The 11,567-nt window shown below is 37.1% G+C and overlaps 1 pseudogene; it reads right to left on the bottom strand.

Annotated features, from left to right (window-relative positions):
* Window positions 1-1,030: 1,030 nt before the first annotated feature.
* LOC148914952 (uncharacterized) lies at window positions 1,031-1,857 on the bottom strand (annotated as a pseudogene).
* Between the last annotated feature and the right edge of the window lie 9,710 nt (window positions 1,858-11,567).

Here is an 11,567-nt window from a genome sequence, read left to right as displayed (position 1 = left end):
TTTCTATTATGATTGTTAAATCTGATTGCTATTTCACAATGAACATTTGAGTGTTTTTAGTCAAATCTGATTGCATTATACCCAAAACAGGGGTCTTACACTTGCAGCAAAAAAAGTATGTCTGATAACAAAAGAAGAATTCAAGGCCTATTACAATTTTAACAAAAGAATAAAGTTCACAAAATATTGGCCAACAACGAGAAACTATTAAACTACGTCAGAAAGTAAAGGCCAACTCCAGTTCACAAAAAATTGGCCAACAACCAAAATAAGCAATTTCAGTTCACTTGGAATTTTTCTTGTATGTTTCTTTTCCTGGTGGATTCCATCATGCACTTGAACCTCCCATTTGCCTCGATTATGGAGGCCTAATGCTAACTCCCATATGCCTTGGATTCCCAGAACTTGCACCTCCCATTTGCATATTAAGAGTTGGTCTTGTATTCATTGATCTTGCACCTCCCATTTGTCTTTGATTCACAGAGCTTAAACTTCTAATTTGCATATTAGGAATAGGCCATGGAGTGGGTATAAATAGAGGAGTTGGTCTTGGAGTGGGCATAAGAGGAGTTGGCCTTGGTGCATTTGGAGCATTTAAATAACCTTCCTAATCTGCATAGCCACACAAAATATATATTAATATATATTTTTACATATAAATATATATTAGGAAAAATGAAAACACTTACAGGAAGCTTTTGTCTTTGCATATGAGTGGTGTGCACATTCTCTTGAGTTGGCATAGGGGAAAAGGAGGCCATGGAGTGGGTATAAATAGAGGAGTTGGTCTTGGAGTGGGCATAAGAGGAGTTGGCCTTGGTGCATTTGGAGCATTTAAATAACCTTCCTAATCTGCATAGCCACACAAAATATATATTAATATATATTTTTACATATAAATATATATTAGGAAAAATGAAAACACTTACAGGAAGCTTTTGTCTTTGCATATGAGTGGTGTGCACATTCTCTTGAGTTGGCATAGGAGAAGAGGAGGCCACATCTGTAGCACCATTACTTCTCCTTTTCTTCAAAGAAGCTGGAAGTCCCCATCTTTTATCAATATATAGGTTCTAGGTGGAGGGTCTTGCGGCTGATTAGAGCAATTCCTTTTGTTGTGGCCTTTTTTCCAACACTTGGTACATGTGACAATGCCTTTTCTCTTGAGCTTAGTACCACTGGTATCAACAACCTTCTCCATTTCAGGGTCTTTTTTCCTACTCCTTTTTGGTCTCCTTGGTTGTTTTCTAACAATTGTAGGTAAGAGTTGTATTTGATTTGACTTTGGCCACATGTTAAAGCCCTTCACTGGATGAATCATTGGCTCATAAGCCTTCAAATAAGTGTCCTTAAGATAGCATGAAGCTACATAATCTTCTAGACTACCCCTATAAAGATATATGGTAGCAACAACATGAATGCAAGGGATACCTTTAAGATCCCATCTCATACAAGAGCATGTCTTCAATGCCATATTTACCACATGTTGATCATGTAAGTATTCTCCCACTTGATATTCAAATGCTCTAGCTGCTGTTGGCATACAATTCCTAGCCGAAGCATCTTTATCTTCTCCAACTTCTTTTGAATTTTAGGGCAAATGACCCCCTCATGTTTTGCCATAGCAATCCTCTTCACTTCCAACCTTTTCAGTAGGTTACACCTTATCATTTCTAGCATGGTCAATATAGGTTTATCTCGAGCACCCAAGATGTAGCTGTTAAATGTTTCACACAAATTATTTAACAACATATCACATTTAGGGGCGGTGCTAAACCTATGTCTAGCCCACTTATTTAGATCTTTCCCCATCAACCAATTATAAGCACCACCATCCATCTCTTTTAGCTTATTCATCTCAACCTCAAAGTCCTAGCTATTGGGAGCCCTAGCTGCACTCCATAAAAGATCTTTCAAACCCTTGCCCTTATACTTTTCCTTGAAGTTCCCATACATATGCCTAACACACCACCTATGTTGGGCTTGAGGCACAACAATATCAAAGGCTTTGTCCAACCCCTATATCAGTTATAAGCATAATCACATTATAGTTGTTCTTGAATATATATTATATTAATAATCAATAAAACCATATGTTATTCATAAGTTTATTCAGAATAATAAATAATAAAGAATAAACTTAAATCATTATGCATAAATTATAAGCTCACCTTTTGTTGGTCTAATATGAATATCCATCCATGGTCTTCTATAGGACCAAGATCATCCATAGCAACTCCAAAAACTAGCTCCATGTCTCTTTAGTTTCCAACTCCACAGTAGCATATGCAATAGGGTACATGTTATTATTGGCATCAACACCTACTGCAGGAAGTAATTGACTTGTGAAAGAAATGAGTTAAACTCACATATTATTGAAAATATCAATTAATATAAGTGGCTAATCTGAGTATTTATTTAAACCATTTGTTGTAGTTATTACTTGAGAAAGGATCCTTCAAATGACATCCATCCACTCCAATGATGGGTTTGCAACCAGCCAGAAATCCTTTTTTGCATGCATCAAGGCATACATAAAGTCTTTGCAAGTGTGGAGGACGCTCCACCCTTATCTTCATTGTGCTTCCCACATTTGTTGCTTTCACCTCATCACAATACTCCCACAGCCTTGAGTATTGCTCCATGTAAGTCCCTTCTATTATTTTTTTGGCTTTCCTCTTAGCTCTAGAACATTGGCCATCTAAAACATCCCTAAGTTCCTCTTCACTGCCATGTTAATATTTTTAATCGTAATATCAGGCTCATCCATGATACGATCTATATACTTTTGAGCTATGTATACACAATTGATCTGTGGGTTAGTAGGGTTTCTGACGCAAATGTGTTTATCAATAAAGGTCTTGATATGCAATGTTTCCTCTAGTTGCATATATGAAACATGAAGCATCCAAGTGCAGTTTTTACATCTTGCAGTGATCCTCCTCTTATCATTTTTGACAAATTTTATTGAATAATTTCCCATCACTGCATAATTCTTAACAAATGTCTTCAAGATCTCCTTGCTTCCAAATAACATTCCTTTCTCAAGCTTGGGATTATTCCAATTAGACTTACAGAACTCTGGATACTTCCTCTTCATTTCACCATCCTCATCTAAAGAGTGGTTAGGTGAGTTGAAAGCTTTTCTGAGTTTGTAGCAGTTAAAGTGAGAATTGACCAATGTTCCAAGTGGCACTATAGCAGTTAAGCCTAATAAATAATAGTTGAAGTTTAATGAATCAAAGGTGAATCAAATTTGGGGAAATAGAAGAAATCAAAGAAATTTGGGATTTCTAAAAAGAGGATTCTCAAGATTCAAGCATGTGAATAAGAGAAATCAATCATGATACTATGTTAGAATTGAGCCAAACAAAAAGAAAATGAGGTAGAGGGAAGGGTAGGTGAGGTATCAAGAAGAAAGGGAAGGGGTGTCGTGAAGGAGGCGCGTCAATTTTTCCCCCCTTGCTTTTAACCTGTTAACCAACACAACCATTTTCCATTGTTTTAAAAACACCCCACGTGAGTGGCATGTGGTGCAGCCACTGTACCACATAAGTTCTCCAATGAAAGAGGAATTACAAAGTTGCAAAAGCAAACCAGAAATAGGAAACAAGACAAGAGAAAGACAAAGCAAAAGCAAACCTAGGTCCCTTATGGGGAACAAGGGAGACCATATGAAACCAAAACACGAACCAAGGAAGGAGGTGCCTATCAGCCCATCTTTGCAGATCCATGGTACCCAAACCAATCCTTGCCACTTCATGAGTAGCACGATTCAAATTTTGAGGGGTCCAAACCACTCAACTGACTCAAAGTTGGACTCCGTCCTGCGAATTTGATTGATTAGGGGTAGAATAATCCAATCTCTGCAGAAGAGGGGAAAGGGTTGATCGGAGTGTGCTACCATCATGTGAAGGGGAGAGGCAGTTGTCAGACCAGATACAAGTATATATTCTCGGATCTGAATTCGACCTCTATCAATGACTGCCCTTTTTCCTTCCAGAAGACTTGTCCAAACCCATGAAGGTCTGGCTCCACCAACGGCATTAGTGAAATCAACATCAGGAAAATAACACCCTTTTAGCACTCGGGCCCAAGAAAATAACGCCCTTTCTCTTGTCTTGTTTCCTATTTATGGTTTGCTTTTGCAACTTTGTAATTCCTCTTTCACTGGAGAACTTCTGTGGTACAGTGGCTGCACCACATGCCTGTCACGTGGGGTGTTTTTAAAACAAGGGAAAACGGTTGTGTTAGTTAACAGGTTAAAAGCAAGGGGGAAAAAATTGACGTAATCCTTCACGACACCCCTTCCCCTTCTTCCTGATACCTCACCTACCCTTCCCTTTACCTCATTTTCTTTTTGTTTGGCTCAATTCTAACATAGTATCATGATTGATTTCTCTTCTTCACGTGCTTGAATCTTGAGAATCCTCTTCTTAGATTTCTTCTATTTCCCCAAATCTGATTCACCTTTGATTCATTAAACTTCAACTATTATTTACTAGGCTTAACGCTACATGCCCCCTGGAACATTGGTCAATCCACTTCTTAGGTGAGTTGAAAGCTTTTTCTGAGTTTGTAGCAGTTGAAAGATTTTGAACCAAGTTAACCTTTGGCCATTTAATGGCCAGCCCATGGGCTGACGAATGCCCTACATAAACTACATCAAACAAAGAGCAAAGGACCTGACAGCAAATACAAAAACCGTCTTTTTTTCTTTCAATTCTCTATCCCTAGACTAGGTTTTTATTTACCAAGCAAGTAGGCTAGATCAGTTCTTCACTTTCGTTAGTGTAAGTTTAATTTCTTGTATTTTTCATTACGTTGTCTTAAGATTCAATTTTTATCGCTTTATTGTTAATTGTTATCGAATTTTCTTTATTTTATTGCCTTTATCATTTATATAGTTCTTATTTCATTCCTTGCTTGATTTAAGTTTATTTATCACACTTCAATTCTCGTCTTTAAGTTTAACCACATATTTTAAATTAATTTGCATCATTATCATTAAAATCTTCAAAAATACTAAAATACCTATACAAAACCTAACCATCCTCGACCTCGAGGAAGTGAAAGAACCTAGGCCAAGAAGAGGTTCCTTGCTTGGCTGGTCAATCGGCTGGTTAGAAGTCAAAAGCACGAACACAACAATCCAACCTTTTTTCCATTCAAGCCAGTCAGTGGCTTGGTGGTGACACACCTATGCAATCTAAAAGAAGAAGGACCAAAAACTCCTTTAATCGGCCTACCCGGCCGAAAAGAGGGAAACACTTGGATTATTGAAGCCTCCATCGACTTCACCTCTCTTCTTCACCTCCATTGACTTCACCTCCCTAAACCCTATTGAAGTTCTGCTAGTGGTTTCGCACCCTCTTGTTGCACTTAATCGAAAGCCCAAATGAATTTCACTAAATTTTTAAGAGCCCTAATCCTAATATGCTTCGAAAGGCCAATTTCGCACGCCTGGGAAGAGGAAGAGACAAGGCTGCTTTGGAGTGACAAAATTGCCCCTCCACGTGAGGGGCACATGGTTACTCCATTAAAGAAATTAACAAAAATTTTAATATGTCCTTGAATTGCCTCAAATATGAAACTACAGGGTCAAAAGTGACGAAATTGAAACTACAAGGTCAAAAGTGGTTGAAGTGCCCAATTACCGGGACCAAAAGTGACTTTTAGCCTTTTAAAAACCCAAATTTTCTTCCCTCTTGCAATCACCATGACTAGCCAACTTCAGACAGAGATTACTCCCAACTCTGGCGATCGTTTTAGGCAAGACTGGTCCCAAACGAACCACCTCACTTCCCTCTATTAGGCCCGGCCCTCCTCAGCCTCGATCCACCACTACCGTCATCGAAAACAGCCAGCACACAGGTATGCTTTCTGAAAATTTTCGGGAGCACGTTCTCTCACTTCCGGCCACCATTTTCATCAATCCAAGTATGCTTTCTCAACCTCTCAAGATGCTCTAGCTGCTGGTTGTGTTGGATAGGAGAAATTTCTGAGTTTTGGAGGGTAAATAAGCGATTGAAAATCTGCCAGTCTTCGGCCTCCAATTCCATCCGCTTCCGTTGACTTTTTGGGGCAAGTCCAAGAACAAAAGTTGCTCTACTCTATGTGGTGATCATGTAGGTATAAGTTTTGACCGGCGGTTTGGAGATTTTTCGATCGCCGAAATCGCTTTGGACACCCACGGGCTGTCGGCTCATGTGGTTGTGCGTGGGCCACTTTTTGGGTGGTTCTTAAGTCTTAAAATAATCCTCATGTCATCCCGAGCACGACGGTATACTCGGATATGAATTTGGTTATCGTTCGACTGTCGATCAGATATCGCATATTAGGCGTTGTCCTAGTTCAATATGTTTGGGCAGTTGGATCGAGTTCGATTTAATATATGTTGATCTAGGCATTCCTAGGATCGTGTAGGAATTCGTGGATCGTGAATCAGAGCCCGTTCCAATTCAATAATTTAAAGTTTAGTTTAACGAAAACCATTCGATCGTACTATTGCGAGTGAACCGATCGTCCAATCTGAACCAAACTTACAGGGCATGTTTAGTAAAGTGTGTTGACCATGTCTGGGCAGTTTGACCCCTCGGATGACTGTGAGTCTTTTGAGGTAGTTTTACCCTTCGAGAAATACTATAACGACCCTGGAAACGAGTCTTGACTAGTAGTCGAGTTATTCTAATTATGTTGAGATTAGGAAATTGTTTTATAGTATTTTATGAAAATTCTTGGTTATCATATTGATAATTGAAGTTATGGGATTTTCTTTAAGGTTATTACTTTTCATTAAATGATATTATTATGATCATAAATATAGTATATGGATTGGTAGTATTGGGTTATGTATGGAAGTATAATGTTTAATTGTGGGATACGGTATGTTATGGAATACATGTGAAAACAAGTATTGAATTCTATTTGAATTATTCGGATCTTTAGAAAATTTATGTTTGTGTGAGTGTTCATTTGTTTGTAATGGCATTAATTTCATGGATTAAATTACCATGCTATCTATTATGGATTTATATGATTATGGAGTGAGTGTGTATGTTTATATATATAGATCGCTAAATTATGCATATCTCTATTATTTTGTATTTGGAAGTGTATTATAGTATGTGATGGTACACCTAAATGTTATTTCTATATTTGGAGACTATGCATTATTGGAATTGATTGAATCTCTAGGAGTAGTGGTTATTTATTTATTTACCTAATTATTTATTGTTATTAAGATTATTATTATAGTATCAGATTGGTTTGTTAATCAGAGTTCGAGTGATAAATAACTAACTAAATATTTTAGTGCATGTCTATATTAATACATATACTCTGTAGTTGAAATGATGAATTATGGACACTAGTTCTCAACAGTATGTAGTGTAAATTTCAAGGTAGTTGAGAATTGGTTTCTGGAAAGTTGAGAAGAAAATTTAAGTAAGGCTTGTGAAACAAGAGTAATTTCAAAATAAGTTTCAGAATATGGTTTTCAAACCCACCTCAAGAGTATAAGCACCCCTCGGGTTGCCCTTGAAATAGATTTGTCATTTATGATATGCCCCACGAGTTTCGGGGACACCTGAACCGTGTGGTGCGATGAATGCGGCTCAGGTTGACTAATGGTCCCTGAGGCTTGTGAGGAATGCAGCTCGGTTAACTTTGTGATGGAATTGATGGAATGAAATTGGAATTGACGGAATATGGATGGGGGTACGTCCAGGTGGGGAGTTTTCTAAGTTTTAAGGATTTTATACAATTCACAATTAATTTCTTAAGCGATGAGTTTGTTTTATAAGTAAAAGAGGAAAATATATGTTTCAGTTAAGTTGTTGTTATTGACATTAATATTTTACCTAGTCAATGTTATTTTAATAATTTTCTCATTTTCTTACTTATCTGTAATAATTTAATTATAAATCCTTATATATATATATATGTGTAATTATAATTGGGTTTTATGTGAGTTTTGAAGGAAAGGTTAAAAGTGTCTTAAGTGGTAGAGGAAGTCCAATGAGTGGACTTTTATTTTATAAATGATTTTATGTAATTAAAGTTTTATTATTTGATCTTGAATGAGTTATTATGAATTTTACTTTCCAAGCATGATTGTTTGATTTCGAATATTTTTATTATATTCTGTTTATATTTAAGTTGAGCAAGGCTTGGAAAGTAGGAAGGATAGTGGCAATAGAATTTAAGGATGGATGAGAAATAGTTTTTATGATTTTTCAGGAATTGTTTTTAAACCACCATAGGTACCCATGTTGCCTTCGGAATAAATGTTGCCTTTGGAATAAATGGTTGCCTTGATTATGTCAGCGTTGACAGTTGCCCACAGTCTTAGGGATATCCGGACTGTGTAGAGCGAGGAATGCGGATCAGGTTGACTAACTGTCCCGAATCCTGCGAGGATTGCGGCTTGGGTCGACTTTGTATTACGAGACCTGAGGACATGTCACAAATTGTAACACGAGGAATTGTGATATCTTGTGGGAATTGTGAAATTAAGGAATTGACGGTTATATAATGGGTACACCTAGGTGGAAGTGAAATATTGATTTTTCAATGCTTTAACTGATTTAATGATTTATGTAAACGTGTGAAATATTATATAAATATAAATATGCCTGTTCGATTTCTGTACGAGTATAGCGTGTGAATGTTATTGAGCATATCGCTAACATGAGAACTTGGATTGTTTTACAATCACAATGGACCATAACAATTCAGAAGATACATAAGTGCAGTATAAAAAGAGAAAGAACTACGTGTGGCTTAATCCCTTGTTAAGGTACGTAGGCAACCTAGAGTTTCTAGGTGCAGCCATGAGACCAAAGGGTTAGAAAAGCTGTTTAGTTAAATTATTTTGAAATCTATTAGTATTCATGTTGTTTCAAAAGTTTGGAATTGTTCTGTTGGCAGAACATTTATTTGAATCAAAGGGGCCTGAGGCCATTTAGTTCTGATGTTGGATTGCTGGAATTTTATGTTGACGCATGCTGAATGGTTGGGATATATGTATATATATATTTTTTGTAAAGGTGAAATATTTTGGGAAATGAGCAATTTACATGGGAGACTCTGCCGAATTTTTAGCATAAGTCAAACTTGAAGTAAATTGGTGTTTAGTTAGATGGGCAATTTGGTCATTTGTGCCGGACCCACAGTGTGTCGGACACGCATACAGGTTTGGCTCAGATTCCAAAGTAGAATTTGAGTCAAGTCCATGTCATGAACTGCTGTTCATATTAATATTAATCGCAATAAAAATTATGAACTTTGGTTATATATTAACATATAACTGAAACTTCAGGTTTGAGTACATATATCAAATTTAAAAAGAATATTTGGTTTTGAACTTCATATCCAAATTTGTATTAATATGATATTGTTCAAGGTAATAAAATAAAACGATAATAATTTTTAAAAAAAAATTAAAACATGAAACCCAAATAATGTTGAAAGTTCACATTCGTAACATGATGTATATTTTTCGGCCCAAAATCATAATACTATTTGGGCCAAAATCTGGCACACCTAGCCCAACACTAAAGAGCCAGAATAAAAAAAAGCCACAAGACCCACATCCAGACTTTGCAAACAGGATTCAAAGGCCCAAAATCCAAGAGGACCCAGCCCGGAATCTATCAAAACATAACAAAACTTGGGCCTCGGAAAAAACAGAAAGATAGAAATCAGCCCATAAACTCCAGAAATTCAGACTGGGCCTGGCAAGATTAAAAGCCCAAAACCAAATCGAGGGGCCCATGATTTTTACAAAATGATAAATCACCCACTGAAGCTGGTAAAAAAGAAAAGCAAAAAAATCATTTTGGAAAGCCTATTTTCAGGAATCACGTGGCTACCTGACTTAGAAGTCAACAATTCCAACTATCATAGAAGAAGTGATTGGGAATTAAATGAAAGCAGATAATTAAGCAAAAAGACTTCTCTGAATCTCTGCCATCAGAAGATCGAATCCCTTTTATATATATATATTTAGAAATAATATTTCTACTCCAGAGAAGGCACCATCTTTTCAAGAGATAAGCAGGCTATGTTCTCAAAAAGAGAGCAGGAAGACAGGGAGTTGTTCAAAATAAAAGAAATCAAACTAACCATCACGGTTTGAGCTCTCACGAGGGGCAGTTGGAATTAAAGAAAGGGTCATGTTCTCTTTCCAAAATACAGGGAAGTGACTACCGTAGGAACTGATTGTTGAGACCTTAACAGAATTGATAAAACCCTATTTCTTTGCATTTAAAAAATGAAAGATCTTTTGAAAATTTTTTCCTCCCATTATTAAAAGAAAGAAACCCTACTCCTAAGCATTTCTTATAAATATGAGAGGGAGAGAACAGGGCGAAGGGACCAATGGATCAATCAATCAAACAACCAAAGATCAACCAAAAGCTCACTTGAGCCACAAGAGAAACCAGCTTTAGATGAGAACTCCCAAAGTTCAGACTTAGAGAAATAAGTCATTCAAAACGAGATTTCTCTCGTTACAAATTTGGTTCAGCAAAAGCCAAGACAAGCAGAGTTTGAGTTTTCACAAATATGAAAACCTCAACAAATTTTACAGTGCAGTTCTAGCTCATTAAGTCCTCGAGACCAGCCACTTCTGCCCCTTTAGACTAAAGAAGTTGCAGTTCTGCCCGCTCAAAAGCTTCCCAAAGCTTGAAGTAGATTAAAGCTCTGCCATAATTGAACTTTGGTATCGATTTACAGTGGCTGAAACGAGCAGTTGAAGTTGGGAACAGTCTAACCCAGACAGATACACTAAGTCCAGCCCGGATCGAAGCTTCTATTCAGGCAGAGATGGAATTCCAGCCTTCTTTTTGTCTTTCTAGAATTGATTTTTTCCTTTCAAGTCTTGTAAAGTGCAGTTCTTCCTAAAAATAGTCCTCTTTATTATCATTTATTTTGGCCAGAACTACCAACCTTGTACTATGATAAATTGTGAAGTCCTCACCACCCTGAGGCAAGAAAAGAACTTACTTGGGAGATATTCCTCACCCAAATTCACAATCACTTGTTTAGAAATCAGCAACTTGGGGCGTAAATTATCCATTTTTAAGAAGTCTGCTAGGATTTTTATTGCTAGCGATGGCACGCCACACCAAAGAAAGTGAATTGTTGACCACCAATGGTTTCGTGATGGGGGAATTTTACCCTTCCATCACAGAGCAAAACAAAACGGGTGAACAATTTGGCACGCCCAATGGGACTTCTTAGTATACATGCATTTGGACTGAAGAGGAAGGAGTCTTGTAGTACATGCATTTGGAAGAGTTCATCTTCTGTTGTTCTTCCCTAAACAACTCCTTATATTTAGATGCTTTATCTGCCAGTTCTGCCTAGGTCTCCAAATAGCATCCCATCAAATCTTTTTCTCAGAAAGATTTTAAGGTCAGCTTGGGCCATTTGGATAAAGTGTCTTTCTTCCATAGGGATCTGACATTTCATCTTGAGTTTTTTTAACCTGGTTATGAAGTCTTGAGCAGGTTCATCTTCACTCTGTTTGAGGAAAGCAAGATCACTGATGGTGATTTCTG

Source organism: Prunus mume, linkage group LG8 (genome assembly GCF_029339155.1).
Source record: "Prunus mume cultivar Tortuosa linkage group LG8, ASM2933915v1, whole genome shotgun sequence".
Lineage (NCBI taxonomy): Eukaryota > Viridiplantae > Streptophyta > Magnoliopsida > Rosales > Rosaceae > Prunus > Prunus mume.
This window is presented reverse-complemented; position numbering and strand designations above follow the sequence as displayed.